Source organism: Pinus tabuliformis, chromosome 5_2 (genome assembly GCF_031772625.1).
Source record: "Pinus tabuliformis cultivar Carrire ecotype Pingquan chromosome 5_2, CPIR1, whole genome shotgun sequence".
Taxonomy (NCBI): domain Eukaryota; kingdom Viridiplantae; phylum Streptophyta; class Pinopsida; order Pinales; family Pinaceae; genus Pinus; species Pinus tabuliformis.
Window position 1 is genome coordinate 371801671 of NC_142306.1, and position 15587 is coordinate 371817257.

Genomic DNA, 15587 nt, shown 5'->3' on the forward strand with positions numbered 1-15587 from the left:
TCTTCATAGATCAGTAGACTTACGAACAGTCACTCAACCGCTACTCTAGTTGCACTTCCATTAGTGTCCTTTGATCCTACTCTCTTGGAGGCCATTGATCTTGAACTATCAAGATGTGGACGGACACCTGTGAGATCTAGAGACAAAGCGACATGCATGGAAAGAAATCTGTCAGCGAAAACCAAAGCAAATTGGAGGAATGACATAACAGATACCTGGGGAAAGACTGCTAGGGATTGTTACACAAAAATATCGTCACCATGATTATTTGCAGTCAGTATGGGTCTATCATCACTTGTACTTTCCTCCTAAGCAAGTCTCAGACCTCAACTCTTCAAGTCAAGCTTTGAAAATGAGAGAAAGACATTAAAAATCAATGTAACTCTGGTTCCGCACTTTCTCTCACGGTCACCTGTGGTCCTGCACCTTCAGTGTACAAAAACTGTGGACCTGCCCGCTCTGTCCCTAACGGTGTAGGTGCAGACCCCTGTGAAAGTCAAAAGGCACAATTTTTATCTTAAAAAACTCACTTTGGGTTAATTCTAGAGGTTTCTAGAAGGAATTTTGACGTGGATTGTTCGCTCTAAGGTGGTTCATGCATCCCAAAAGAGAAGGATCTAATCCCTTGATGAGAGGAGCTATCCCTTTGAAGGAGGGCTTTATCCCTTTGAAGGAGGACCTAGTAACCTCCCTCCATTACACTATAAATACATGCATTGGGCTGGTTGCTAGAGAGGTTAGAAGCTGAACATTTTTGAGGGTAAATGCTGGTGAAATAAAGACTTCCTAGTTGACCTTAAGAGGAGAGATCACATACCTTTTTGGCTTCATTGGGGAGTGAGTGAAACTTGTCAAAGTAGAGGAGACTTCTTGCAGGACCCTGGGAGGAGCTTGTACAGCGTCAAGGCAAAGGTTGTAAAGTTCTTCTTCTTTTGAATTAATACAATCAAACTCATTTTTCTCAACAAGTATCTCATGTTATTTGTTTCATGGACTCCTTGACTTTCATGTTAAATATGTTTTATGCAATTGGCTTTTCAGGTGCTATTTAATTTGTTTGCCTTGTTTGTGTTTGCAGATTCGCGACAAAGGAGCTCATTTGGATCGAAGGAGCGAGGGCATCCACAAGCTTGCGTTGGACCTAAGGTAGGCCCTAAAAATACTTGTTTGCCATTGTTAATCAAAGCATATTTAGAGAAAGATAGTGTCTGGTTGGTTTGCTTGTCATTAGGTCTTCTTTAGATTCTAGGAAGGTCTATCTTGTCCGCAAGATCGACTTATTCCGTGTGACAAAATGGCGACTCCACTAGGGACTTGATTGTTTTCCTTGTTTTTACTTTGACCTGAGAAACTGTGTTTTTGTTTTTGTTTTTGGCTTGTTGTGTGTAAAATTTGGTAGAGTTTGTAGATCCAGGGTTATTTTTTGTTTTTCATAGCTTTGGGAGAGGACCGCACCCTAGCCGTTTGACACAGTGCGTACCTACATGCAGCTTGGCTTTTAGCACAGAGCGGGACCGCACCTGTGTCAACTGTGGGTTTGCAGACCCTGTCAAAATTTTGAAAAACCCTAATATTTCCTCTGTTAGTCAGCTTAGTGTTTGTTTAGAAATTGTTATCCACTGCCCAGACCTGCATATAACTTGTCAGAAGCTTTCCTTAGATTGATTTTGTTAGTGTTAGGGTTTTAAGTGAAATTCCTAGGAGTTTTTCTTGTTGTGTTTGTTTTTCATTTTGGTTGTGTAGTGGCTCTGAGCTTAGAAGCTGTAGGGACTTCAGATCACCTTAGTGTCTACCAGCCTTCTTATGAGTCTGACCATTTATGAAATCTCCCCTTGTTGAGGAATCCGCTTTAAGTTTTCTCTTTACAAAACTTCGAAAAGCTTGTGTTTGAGAGTTTGGATTTTCATTTTCAAAAAGGAAACAAAATTGGTTGTTCTTGACTTATTTGTGATTCTGCATAAATTGGTCCTTAGCTTACATCTAGCTAAGTAAAACATCCTTAAAAAAGACTTTTAGTAGGCTTTGACTTCAAATAGGTTTTTATAATTTGTAGATCTCAAAGTTAGTCATTTTCATAGTTTTGAGTGTTTTATTAAAAAATATAAAAATCTCTTTTGAAAAAGGTTTGTTTTGTAGTGGTTGAGTGCTTTGAAACGAAAAAGGGAAATTTTTGTGAAATAACTAGTTGTCTCGTTTTGAGTGCATTGGAAAAGGCAAAAGCTCTTCTTTTAATTTGTTTGATTGAGAAAGATTTGTGTTTATAAAGTATTTGCATTCTCAAACTCTTTCTTAGTTAGAAGTTCATTGAAGATAAAAAGATTGTTTTGATCATCTTAGGTGCATTTTTAGTGATTTTGAGTCGAGTTTTCATACCACGAGTTTCATCTCCGCACCTTTGGACTTAAACAAAAACCACTAAAATTAACGCTTAAAGTAAAATTCACTTAGTAACGTTTTTATTTCTAGGGCTCTGATACACCAACTTAGCTTAGGCTAGTGTCTTGGAGTAGGAGAGTAATTAACTCTCCAAGACAGTAAAACAAACAAGTAGCTGTATCTTGTGGTAGGGAAGAAATCCAATTGTTGCATTTATGCTCTGGGAAAGCTCCTCTTAAAGGAGAAGCACGAGATCGTGTCCGAACCAATGTGGGAATCAACCCTTCCTCATTGGGAACGACGCCAGATATTCACGTATTAAAAATGGTAAACCTCGGATAAACCATTGTCGAGGAGCCTGGGGTCACTTGTTGGTAAACCTTGGATTATGTCTAGGAGCCTTCAAGGGGATTGAGCTTGCTACTCTGCCCTTGCATGCGTATTGGATCGTAGACTGTTCCCCCAAGTATATTTGTTTCAGTTGGTAACCTTAGTGGCCATATTCTTTAGGACTCTTCCTGAGGTGACAGTGGTGGGAATATCCCACTGTACCTGGAGCAGACGTCGGCTAGACTCACTTGGATTTTCTGGGGGGTTCTCTTCACTCGAGACGGTTAAGTGGAGAATCTTGTGCCAGTCTATTGATTAAGCAGGTTGCCGGGGTAACTGTTCCAACTGCCATTTCTGTATTGAACTCTGCGACGTTGGATTTCATCACCAACTAGTGTTTTTCAGTACGAAAAGTTACTGTTTGTGTGTGTTTGGTCTCCTAGATTCTTTAGGCGTGTGATTCAAATTTGTTTGGTTCTTTAGAGACTTTAGGTGCTTATCATCGAGATCTTACTTTGTTTGCGTGTGAAGTAGTTAAAAGTTTTCAACTGTGGCTGAATTACCAAGACAGTCCCGTAGACTTCGGGGCTAGTCTCCTGAGTTTGTAAACGTGGCTGAGTTATTGAGAAAGTCCCGTAGACTTCGGGGCCAACCTCCTGAGGAAGTACCGAGCCAGCTTGAAGGCTTGAAAGTCCTCGTAACTCCTAGAGACAATAGAGTTGGGTCACCTGAAGAAGGAGAATCTTCTTTGATAGTACATCCTGATTTTCAACCGTTAGTAGCAGATTATAATCCACAGTCAGTGTCTGTTTCCGAAATTGCTGGTAGCTTTTCATCTACTAGTGATATAGGTGAGGAACCCGAAATATCCGAGCCTGAAAGTGAATTTGCTGCTACTCCGACATCGGGGTTTGTTTCTCCAACTTCTAGTGGTCCTGGTTCACCTATGGTAGAAAGAGTAATCACCCAAGATCTTCCTTCTAGACTTATTGCTATTGAAGAACTTGCTCCAGAAGAAGAAGTAGGCATCCCTATCCCTGAAAATCAACCTGTTATTGAACTAAGGGAGCGTGAATCAATTTTTTACAGTCCACCTAGGAGCAGTTCTTGGTATCTTTCTTTGACTAATTTCTTAGAAAACTCAGGGTTAAGTTTTTCACCACCTCATGCTCCTTATCACCCAACACCTAGAGGTTTTTATACTCCCGTAAATATGTTAGGACAGTCATCCATGTTTACTCAATCGCCCGAATCCTTTTTGTATGGCGGTCCTTCTGTTCCCTTCGGGTATCAGTCACTTTCTGGTACTTTTTCGGGAGCATCTCCTCAACCCATTGAGCAAGGGTTATTAACTGGAAACAATGGTACTAAGCCGTTGAGCATAGAAGACATTCTCATGATGTCTGGTTCTATTCCCAATCCTCAACCTCAAGGTGGCCAGTTACCGCCTGGGGGGCAACCTCAATTAACGCCTGGGGGACAACCTCAAGGTACACAATTTGCATCTGGGGGGCAACCTCAAGGACAATACATACCTATGGGACAATACGTTCCTCAAGGTCAACCCCAGACTCAATATGTACCCCAAGGTCAACCCCAGTATCAATTTATACCTCAAGGTCAACCCCAGTACTAGTATGTGCCTCAAGGGTATCAACCCCAAGGAAAATACTCGAACCAAGGTTTCCAACCACCCTCCGGTCAAACGTATGTTCAAGGAATGGGAAATGTACCTTTCAATTATCAATCCTACCCTCAATCCGGTTATGGTCCTCAGTATTCTCAACCAGTTATGGGTCAGTACCCCAGAATGAATATAGTGTGGGATCCATCGCAAGCTCAACAGGTATTGCAGCCAAGTGTACAGTTGTCATCTCAAACTGGACAACCCCTAGTTTCTGGTTCACCCCAACGACCAGTCCAGTCTAACATTCAAACTTCTGTACCTTCGGTAGTTTCTCAGCCTGGGCCTAGTACACCTCGTACTCCGCCTCAAACGACTGCTACAACTGCCACGACATTTGTTCAATCTACCCCACCTACTTCTGGAGTATCGATAGCTCCGGTTTCTACTATTCCTGTATCTACTCCTCAGACATCTTTACAACCGTTTGGATCTACAATTCAAACTTCGGTTCAGATGCTTGTAGGACAACCTGGTTTAAGTACGGTTGTCACAAGTCAACCACAATTTACTTATCAACCGTATCAGGGACAGTATCAATTCGGTCCTGCTGTGTAGCAGCCAGTCTATCAGTATCAATCGTACCCTGGGTACACTTATCAACAACCTCAACAACCCCAGTACAGTCTGGTTAATCCTGGTTTTCCGGGAGGATACAATATCCCGAACGCGATTCCTATTCCTAGTTATCCTGGATATCCTCCTCCTAGGGCTGGTCTCATGACCCAGAGTTTTAGGGATCCTAATCGGCAGTTACCGTTTATCGCAACTTTGGACTTACCTGAATTGTCGCGCCTAACAAACGATCCCATCAATTGTCTTCCGTTTTGGCCGCTAATGCCGAATAAGTTGCCCAGTGACATTCCCAAGTTCGAAGGTAAATCACGAGAGGACCCGTCGAACCATGTGATGACTTACCACCTCTGGTGTGCATCTAACTCCATTACAGATGATTCAATCCGTATTAGACTTTTCCAGCGCACTCTAATTGGTCTCGCGGCCAAGTGGTACATTGAGTTACCGCGAGGCATTTTTTATAATTTTAGTCAGTTAGCTACCTCATTTTTAACTCATTTTCAGTTGCCAGTCTGATATGACAATGGCACGGAATTGTTAACTTCGCTAAAACAATCGACATCCACTTACATTTCAGATCATATTCATGAGTGGAGACGTCGACGACGTTTAGTGAAGGTATTTATTCCGGATCAGATCTTGGCCGAGTGGTTTGTAAAATCTTTGTTGCCAAAGATCACTGAAGATGTTGCTAAAGCCGGAGTTGTTACTGAGGAGCAAGTAATTGCTCAAGCACAGTACCTTGACTTGGTCTATACTCAGTCAGGTACGTTACACGAAAAAATCCCCGATCTTCCCAAGCAAAATCAAATCACTGCAGCTCCTTCGGGATCTCATGCCGCCGATGGTATGATTGGCACGGTTAACACTAAAAGTAAGAAGAAGTCTTCCAAGAATTCTTCCCCTATCATAACCTTGCCTGATTCCCCAATAGGAGACTCTTCTACAGAGATTTCCGCCGATATTCACGTTGTAGAGTTATCTACAGCCAAATCAAAATCTGGTGGGAAGAAGAAAGGAAAGAAGAAGAATAAAACGGACAAAAGTTCAAAGGAGAAACCTGAAAAGGCGGAAACCAATGATGAAAAGCTCAAACCTTGTTATCCTTGTCTCATTTTTGACGATGAACATTTTACAAGAGACTGCCCTCATCGTGCAGAGGTTGCAAAGATTGTCAAGGGTTCCCAAACTCCTGCTGTTTTGAAGGATCCTTTTCTGGCTCAAGACAGTAAGATGATAGGTTTATCCTCGAATGCCAATGAAGAACCCATACTGATGATGTCCCATGTTAGGATTGTGACTCGATCGCAAGATTATGGTAGTAAAAGTCCTGTTGATGGTAAAGAAGCAGAATCTTCTCATTCTAATCCATCGACCTCAGCTCCCGGTTCCGATCCACTACAGATCGAGAAACCTAATCCAGACTTGGTAATCAAACCACCCGCCAAGGGTATACTTCGAAAGTCAGCTTTCAATCCACATGCGAGAGCGGCTCAGAATTATAACATTGTTGAGGATTTAGTTGTTTAACCCTCAACAATGTCGGCTTTGGAAGTGCTGCAATCATGTCCAGCACAACGTAAATTACTTTTGTCGGCTATAGGAGCTGTTGATGTTCAGGACTCGAACCTAATGATTTTTGATCTAGAAAATAGTACACCGTGTTTGCCTCATCAAATTGCTTTCCAGATTCCAGTGATAGTAAAAAACAGGCCTATTCATCGGACTGTAATTGATGAGGGAGCCTCAACGTGTATTATGTCGATACAGTGTTGGAGATCGCTTGGTTCTCCTTCGCTAAATCAATCCCCGACGATTCTAAAGGCCTTGTATGGCCGTGGGTTTCATCCTTTTGGCATTCTACAGGATTTGCCTATAGGGGTTGAAGGAAAAACCGTTAGTCTAGATGCGGAGGTGGTTGATGCCCCTCTAGATTACAACTTTCTCTTGGGTCGAAGTTGGTCTTACGCTATGACAACGATCGTTTCATCGGTCTTTCAAGTAATAAAGTTTCCACATAATGGAAAGATCGTAACAATAGACCAGCTGGCTTACTTTTCATCCGACCCAGCCTCTTCGGAGAGTATTCAGCATTTTGGTAAAACAACTATCCCATATAAGGATGTTAGAGTAGGACTAGTTATAGATGTCGGTTTACTGGGAACTTTTCCTTTTCCTCCAATCAACACATCATCTTCATTTGCAACCATTCATATGATTACATCAGACACCATTGTTTATGATGATCCTTGGATCGTTCCTTCTAAATCTGAGATAGACTCATTTGGTAATGCCATGCCTTTGAGTCCATATGAAATTGCCTATGAAGCCGTGCAGTCGTTTGCCGACCCATCTTCAACCGAAAATGACTTAATGAATTTGGTCCGTGAGGAATCACTTTTCACATCAACCTCGGATTTAACCACGTTTTCTGAACTTGTTCACTCTGATGAGCAAATTCGTGAAATCCTATGTGTAGATGATTTACCATGGGAACATATCCATCACAGATCTTCGTTTTTACCTGAGGATGATCGTTTTGAAAATGATTTCTCATCAATTTTTACAACTGAATATGTCAAGGAACCTCAGAATCCAATGAAACATCCCGATTTAGAGTTAAATTTGGGAAACATCTCTCGAACTATTCCTATTGACATTTCGGTTAAGCCCGGAATTGTTGAGAACATTCATATAGGTGCCTCGTGTACAGATGACGAAATTCAACTATATAAGGCCCTATTTCAAGAATTCCGTGATGTGTTTGCCTGGTCCTATGAGAAAATGCCAGGAATTGATCCCGCGATTGTTGTTCATGAGATCAAGACTTACCTGGACGCTAAACCCGTCCGGCAACGTTTGCGTCAGATTCACCCATGAAAAGCTGCTGCAATTAAAGCAGAAGTTGAAAAATTATTGAAAGTAGGTTTCATTTATCCGATCCCGTTAACAGATTGGGTATCGAATATTGTTCCGGTTAACAAAAAGCAGGGAACAATAAGAATATGCATTGACTATAGGGACATTAATCGAGCCTGTCCAAAGGACAATTACCCAACTCCCTATATCAATCAAATCATTGATGATTGTGCCAGCAGCGAAATATTCTCCTTCATGGACGGTTTTTCTGGATATAATCAAATCAATATTCTACCTGCCGATCAACCAAAAACGACTTTCATTTGTCCACGGGGGACATTTGCTTATTGCAAGTTATCCTTTGGGCTTAAGAATGCCGGAGCAACTTTTCAAAGGGCGATGTCTTATGCATTTCATGACATCAAGCACATTGTGCAACCCTATCTCGATGACTTGCCTGCTCATTCATTACATCGAGCTGATCACCTCGTCCATTTACGAGCAATCTTTATGAGGTGTAGGCATTATCGTATTCGGTTGAACCCACACAAATGTGTCTTCTGTATAGAAACGGGTCGATTGCTGGGGTTTGTAGTTTCGAAATCCGGCATTCGTGTCGATCCCTCAAAGGTCGAAGCCATCATCAAATTGCCTCCTCCTTCGAGTCTTCGCCAACTCCAAAGTTTGTAGGGGAAAGCAAACATTTTACGCCGATTCATTCCTAACTACGCCGAGGTTACAAAGGGTTTTACCTGGTTGTTGAAGCAAAATACTCCATTCTATTGGGATGAGATAGCTCAGAAATCTTTTGATGCACTCAAACATGCGTTGACCCATGCACCATTGTTGCATCCTCCCAACTACAACCAGGATTACTTCTTATATCTCGCTGCCTCTCATTCCACCATTAGAATGGTCTTAGTTCAGGAAGATGAATTCGGAACTGAACATGTGATATATTACCTTAGTCGAACTTTAAATCCAACTGAGCTAAAATACTCACATGTGGAGAAATTGGCATTGGCAGCTGCTCAAGCTGTCCAACGTTTTCGTCACTACATTCTACTACGTAAAACTACGATAATTTTGGATTGCAACCCTATGATCTACATTTTGACCAAGAAATTGCTAGGGGGAAAGTACTCTAAATGGATCATTATCCTGCAGGAGTTCGACTTGGAATTTGAGAAATCTAAGTCTAAGAAATCTTTAGTTTTTGCGGAGTTAATGTGTGACTTCCCGCGCGCTGACACGGAAACTGTGGCGGAGGAGCCCATTGCGGATGAATCCTTGTTTCTAATCAGCACTTTAGATCCGTGGTATGGGGATATCATCGTTTATCTCCAGACCCAATCCTTTCGGCTAGAAATTTCAAGGTCAGAACGTCGAAAAATTCGATTCCAGTCCCAACAATTCAGGATTATTGGAGATACTCTTTATCGCCGTGGGGCAGATTCCATTTTTCATCGTTGCTTGACTCACGAGGAAGCTGAAAGGGTTCTAAATGACTGTCACTCTGGAGCATGTGGCGGTCATATGTCTGGGTTTGCCACGGCCCAAAAGATATTGCGCGCTGGCTACTTCTGGCCATGTTTATTTAAAGATTGTATTACGGCGGTCCGAAAATGCCACAACTGCCAAATTTTTTATCGTAAGATGCGCGCTCCACCTACTCCTCTCCACCCTATAATTTCCGTTGGTCCTTTTGCCAAATGGGGTATCGATTTTATTACATGTAACCCTCACTCGGCCGGGGGGCATGCATATATCATCCTTGCGGTAGATTATTTTACTAAGTGGGCCGAGGCGATGCCTACATTTGAGGCAGACGACAAGACAGCTGCAATTTTCGTATTCAATCATATAATTGCTAGGTTTGGTATCCCGCAAGCAATAATTACTGATCATGGGCGTCATTTTCGAAACGTTATGATGACCGAACTTACAGGCTAGCTTGGTTTACGTCACGATAGTTCAACCCCTTATTATCCACAAGCAAATGGTCTGGTTGAATCCATCAACAAAGTTTTAGTTATCATGATCCGACGAATCATTGGGATTCATCGGTCAAATTGGCACAACATGCTATTTTCAGCGCTTTGGGCGTACCAAACTTCAGTAAAAACATCAATAGGGTTCACTCCTTTCCAACTAGTCTATGGTTTGGAAGCTGTGTTACCCATTGAATGCGAAATCCCGTCACTGCAAATGGCCATCGAGTTACTTCCAGCCACTTCCGAAGAGGAAAAGCATTTGTTATACTTGGCTCAATTAGGTGAGAATCGACGTGATGCTGCATTGGCGATCGAGACTCACGCAAGACGAATGAAAGCTCAGTATGATCGAAATGTGACCCCTCAAAATTTTTCGGAAGGAGATCTAGTCTTAGTTTATGATTGAGCTAATGATAAATTAGGTGCTAGAAAATTCGTTCCTATGTGGCATGGTCCCTATGTTGTCAAGCGAAAGCTAGCCAAAGGGGCCTATGAATTGGTAGACTTTGACGGGGACTCTTTGGGTAAACCCAGAAATGGCCTTTACTTGAAGAGGTATTATGCTTAAAAGAATGGGTATGGAGATTTGTAGTTAGGATAGTTTTTCTTTCTAGCTGGTGTGTTTTAGTTTAAACAGTGTGCTTAGCTTAGAGAGTGTTTTTCGTCATTATTCCTGCTTATCTTGGTTTTACTCTTGATATTGCAGATGCCGATGCCTCTCCAAACATACATTGGTTTCGCTGATGGTGCTTGTCGTAATACATGGAACATCTCTTCCGCAGCTTGGGTTATCTATTCGCCCTCTGACGAGTTGGTATCTATGCATGGGGTAAGCCTCGGTCAAACAATGAACAACATTGTCGAGTATAGTGCAGTGATTGAGTTATTATCTGAATCTATTTCATTTGGGATTCGGAGTTTGATAGTGAGGTTAGATTCTGTGTTCGTTGTATTACAGCTTAATAGAGTGTATACCATTAGAAATCCAGTGTTATTGAGATTATTTTTGAGAGTGCGTCTCTTGGAACGTGAATTTGATTATATTGAATATCAGCATATTCCAAGATCTTTAAATACATTAGCAGATGCAATTGCTTCTCGAATGTTAAATAGACATTTGCAACAATCATACATGTAAATTTAAAACCATTCGATAACATGATTTACAAGATAAGCTGGTAATACTGATATATATATATATATATATATATATATATATAGGAGCGTGTCAAAAAATACATCGTCCTCGATCATAGGTTGAAAAACACCTTATGATCGGCAAAAATGATAAGTACAAAAAACAAAAATGTCACATGTGCCCACAATAGGCGATCATCCTATCACTGGTGATGATCTCTATAAGAAACCACTGCACGGGCCACCTTACAAAGGAACCTCCTAAAAGGTCCCGGGACCCCAATCACATAGCGCTGAAGTCGACGAGGAATGTCATCTATAGTGGTCTCAGGAATATCTCCTGTCAAGCGCTCGAGATGACCCTCCAACTCGGCCAAAACCTCTGCTGATTCGTCCTGTGGGGCTGGCGCGGGTGCAACTGGTTGCTTCCTCTCGTAAGGCTGGAGAGCGGCTGGTCGCTGTGGACCCACATCTGCATTTGAAATTTTCTACTATCAGTTTTGAGACGATGGAAAAATAACAAAAAAAAATTAAAATAGAAAAAATGTTGAAAAGGATTTTACCTGACTCATCCCACTACTCTCCTGGTGGAAGAACCATGTTTGGGTCACCACGAAAATCTATCCCAGCGTAAGGGAAGTCGTGAATAGAAAAGACCTGGTTTTCCAGCCATTGGAAATACTTAGGTTTGAATCGAGCAACCTCTGTCCTCTCGTCCGGGTGACGGGCCATAACTGCGACCCATCGCATCAGTTTGGGCTCTCGAGGAAGCCCAGCTCCAACAGTAAGGTGCTGTGGGATCAGCATAGGAACCCTCTCCAGGCCAAAACTGACAACCAAAGCCCCATAACCAAAAGCCTTTAGTTGTTCGTTTTTGGCCCTGGTCAGTTGGCCTTTCAGATTGGCCAACACGGCATCGCATTAGTTAAAGATGGTGCCTCGAAAGCAATCAACTGCCATACGCATCTGGGATCCAGTGGCAATATGTAATGCGGCAGCTCCGCAAAGTCTGGTGATAGTAAACGCAATCACCATGAGTTCAGGATGGGATATGGTCTTTATGTCTATCCCTTTGTCTCTAGCCTGGCTGTTGCAGTACTCTAGCCTGAGGCTATCGACAGACTGGCCACCTGGCCTAGCCCCAAACAGAGTCAAGTCTTCGCCTCTCTTAGGCAAACCAGTCAAGAAATATATGTCCGCCGGCTCGATTTCGAGCTGGTGGCCACCAATGAAGAAGCACTGGTCTTGTATGCTCCATTTGTCAACCAACCACTGTAAGAAATCCACCTGAGACCTCATGCTAGGAATGGCCCAGAATTTGTACAAGCCGCACGCCCTCAAAGCATCAAGTGAAGGCTGATGATTCCATGCGGTAGCATCCACGTCCTCATGCTCTTGTTCACGCCAATCTAGCATGATGTACTCTCTACATCAAGTATAAAGACAAATAAATTGCTAGAAATTATTTTGTGTGGTCCATTTTTGAGAATTTTTGGGTTAAAAACCCTTGCGACGGGGACCGCACCCTCCGAGTTAGACACAGTGCGTGGGTCCGCACTTTGTCTACATGGAAGGTGTGGACCCCGAGATTTTTCCCAATGGAGAAAAAGTCGGGGTCCGCAGGCCAGCAGTGGTAAACCTGTGGGCCTCCGCGCGCGGGTTTTGTGCCTAAAAACCCTCCCAAAAATGAAATAAATGACTAAAACAAAAAATTAAACGGTTAAAAATGAAGAGTGGGATGATGTGGATTACCTGGAGAAGACGGCGTTTGATTCCGACGCTTGGATTTCCAGCAATCTTCACGAGAAGTTTTCTGAGCAAAAGCACTATTTTCTCACCCAAACTCAAACGGTAAAAATGAATTGACAAAGGCCCTTTTTATAAGTTTTTTGAGTAAATAAATTGCAAATTTGTTTATGTTTCACTTTGAAAAGGTATTTTTGCAACATTTTTATCTATTTCAAATAGGTATGAGTAATGTTTGTTTTTTTGTGCAGGATAACGGATTATTCAGGCGAAATCTATCATTTTCGACGAAAAAACATTTAGAGTCATCTTTAACCTCTTTTCCGACTCCTGAAACATGAAAATATTGCCGGGTGTTTCTTTTAAACTCGTTAAAATGGAATTAAAAGACGGTCCACTTACAGCTCTTTTCCGACCGTAAAAACATGAAAAGATTGCTGGATTTTTGTTGTTTCAAATTCGATATCGGTTATAAAACAACGTGTCGTTAATCGCTTTTTTACTTTTTCAGATCAAGGGCACTAATGACGAAAAGTACTCCTTGGTCGTAAAAGATCAAGCGGTTCTCTCAAGTATTATTTTATACTTTTTCGGGCTTGGGAGACACAAATTTACGAAAAAGGTCAACCCTGGAGTCTTCTTAAGTTTTTTCAGACTCTCTAAAATTGAAAAACGCCGAGTTTCTCCTATACTGGACTCGTTAAAATTTCACAGTAAAGGACCTGTTCAATTACAAACAGGAACGAACCAATCCTTCTTAGGGTTCGAATTTAAACTAAGTTGGACTCATCCGAAGGATGAGCTTATAATCAAGCAAATGTTATCCTCTTCAAGCTTGTCAAAAATAAAGAGGTACTTGCCAGAAATGGTGGGGGAAAAGAGAGAAAAATGAGCCTGTTTGTGATACTTTGTAACCACTCTTGAACATGACACTTTTATTCACCTGGGTTAGGAAATCCTTTGCCTAACAGTTGATCAAACCACATTGAAAGTCTTCAGCCGGTTTCTGAGTATTAACTTTGGGTCAATTGTCACCAAGCTATATGTCGTGTCATTATGTGTTCAAGAGGTCACTGCCAATAAGCTATTCATCTGCAAAATATCTGTCATCCATCTTGACCATCCCTGAGTCAGTCCTTGCAACTAAATTTCTTCAACTTGATCTATGATTTCATGTTGTGGGCTTGCCCTACGATGGATCGCTTTCTATCGACATCAGCACATTATCTAGAAAGATGATCTAGGAATCGTCAGTACCTTGAGATCTGCATGCCTCAATGGCAGGTTTCTCGCCTTTGATGACAGTTTACATCATTGACTTTCGATCAAAGGAATCCGTGGCATGTTTGACATCAACACATTTATTCACATCTCATGGATTGTACTGGGTACTTTGAGAGCCATTGACATCACTAGTGGTTTCTCTCACACTTGTTAACAGTTTACATCATTGATTGGTAATCAAGTGGTTTCTACCATGTTCGACATCAACACATTCATTTGCATGGATAGAATCGTACTTTTTCAGGAAATAGAAATGAAGACCTTGGATCTAGTTTCCACAATCCAGGCTGCGAGAAATTTTGTGTTCATTATATAATGGACTATTCATAAACAGATGGCTGCGTCCATACTGTGTCCACATGAGTCTTTACTTGTAATGTTTTACAAGATCATTCCTATATCAGAGCAGTAGTTAGTTTTTCTAGTCAGTTTTGATCTAAGTATGGGAATGCCTACCTCAGCGATGATATGATCTCATATATATATCTTGCATTGAATGTTTTTACAGGTTCCAACCAGGCTCTCCACAAGATTATCCTCGAAATGATAAAATACTTCACTCTTCCTAAATGATAAGAAATCCTCATCTACTACATACTTTGCACTTTAGGAGGCAATCTGTTACACAAAAATATCATCACCATGATTATTTGCAGTCAGTATGGGTCTATCATCACTTATACTGTCCTCCTAAGCAAGTCTCAGACCTCAGCTCTTCAAGTCAAGCTTTGAAAATGAGAGAAAGACATTAAAAATCAATGTAACTCTGGTTCCGCACTTTCTCTCACGGTCACCTGCGGTCCCGCACCTTCTGTGTACAAAAACTGTAGACCTGCCCGCTCTGTCCCTAACGGTGTAGGTGCGGACCCCTGTGAAAGTCAAAAGGCACAAGTTTTATCTTAAAAAACTCACTTTGGGTTAATTCTAGAGGTTTCTAGAAGGAATTTTGACGTGGATTGTTCGCTCTAAGGTGGTTCATGCATCCCAAAAGAGAAGGAGCTAATCCCTTGATGAGAGGAGCTATCCCTTTGAAGGAGGGCTTTATCCCTTTGAAGCAGGACCTAGTAACCTCCCTCCATTGCACTATAAATACAGGCATTGGGCTGGTTGCTAGAGAGGTTAGAAGCTGAATATTTTTGAGGGTAAATGATGGTGAAATCAAGACTTCCTAGTTGAGCTTAAGAGGAGAGATCACATACCTTTTTGGCTTCATTGGGGAGTGAGTGAAACTTGTCAAAGTAGAGGAGACTTCTTACTGGACCCTGGGAGGAGCTTGTATAGCGCCAAGGCAAAGGTTGTAAAGTTCTTCTTCTTTTGAATTAATACAATCAAACTTTCTCAACAAGTATCTCATGTTATTTGTTTCATGGACTCCTTGACTTTCATGTTAAATATGTTTTATGCAATTGGCTTTTCAGGTGCTATTTAATTTATTTGCCTTGTTTGTGTTTGTAGATTCGCGATAAAGGAGCTCATTTGGATCGAAGGAGCGAGGGCATCCACAAGCTTGCGTTGGACCTAAGGTAGGCCCTAAAAACACTTGTTTTCCATTGTTAATCAAAGCATATTTAGAGAAAGATAGTGTCTGGTTGGTTTGCTTG